This window comes from Loa loa (assembly GCF_000183805.2).
Source record: "Loa loa unplaced genomic scaffold supercont3.170, whole genome shotgun sequence".
Taxonomy (NCBI): domain Eukaryota; kingdom Metazoa; phylum Nematoda; class Chromadorea; order Rhabditida; family Onchocercidae; genus Loa; species Loa loa.
In genome coordinates this window covers 87,333-88,643 of record NW_018108350.1, presented here as the reverse complement: position 1 = coordinate 88,643, position 1,311 = coordinate 87,333, and positions in this window count along the sequence as shown.

Sequence of the window (1,311 nt, the reverse complement as noted above, 5' to 3'; positions counted from 1 at the left end):
AATCCATTTCTAATTATTCACATTTTTATGTATTCAAGTACAAAAAAAAACAACTTAGCAATAAAGAAATGGATGAAATTTGAAAAGAATATTTGAAAATACTCTATATATACTTATATATATAAATTACTCTTTGTTTTTTGGCTAATTTTTCATTTTTCTTCAAATTTATCAATAAGCCTACTTTTCCAATTTTTTTTTCAAAAAGGACAAGAAAAAAGTTTGCTGCAAAGTTTTTTCTTTTTAAAAGGCATTTATCATTGATAAAATAAGCCAAGAAAAACAAAAAAAAGACAAAAATCAAAAAAAAGCAAAAAGAAAGCAAAGAAAAGCTCATCAAATTTGTTAGTACATATGTATATATGGAAATACTACTTGACAGCAAAGTTGCCCGAAGCACTTGAGAGCCAAATTGCCTATAGCACTTGGCAGCCAAGTTATCTTCATTCATAAAATATTGGCCAAATTTAACATTTGGTATTTGCATTCTTTAATATAGCATTTTTGTTGTTTTAAATGGAAAAAAAGCACAGAATAGTTCTTAAAAAGTAGAAAAAGAGAGAAAAAAAATTCCAAAATTACAATTTTGATGGAAGTTTTAGTTTTTCTATTTTTTTAAATTTTGATATAAAGTATGAGAAAAAGAAACTTTCTTCTCTTATCTGCCTTTTTTTACTTTCCACAAAAAAAGAGAAGTAGAAAGAAATCTCGGGAGTAGACAAGTCGCTTTTTCTGAAAAATTACGAACTTTCATTTTGTTTAATTATGAAAAAAATGGTGTTAATTAAAAATTTCGTTTTTTTTTGAATAAATAAAATCTGCGAATAAATTACAGCTATTTGCGATTTTTTGACTTTTTAATTTTTAATAACAAGAAATTTTTAATAAAAATTGAAAAAAGAAAAGAATGAACGAAAATTTGGAAAACATTAATTTTCTCGCATTGCTGTTAAAAGTTAGTTAGTCGAGACTAAAATAAAAGATTGCCACCAATTTTCGTGGATTACAAAAATTCGAGTAAACTGCCAAATGATTAATTAGCTCGAAAATAGCATTACTTTTCTTCTCAAAAAAAAAAAGAAATTCATTATTTTGAAAAAGAAGATAAAAATGAAACAATACATTAGGATCGTGAAAGGAAGCAAGAGATATTACGACAATAACAATAATAACAACAATAATAATAATTACAATAATAATAATAATAATAATAATAATAATAATAATAATAATAATAATAATAATAATAATAATAATAATAGTAATAATAATAATAGTAATAATAATAATAATAAGTAATAATAATAATAA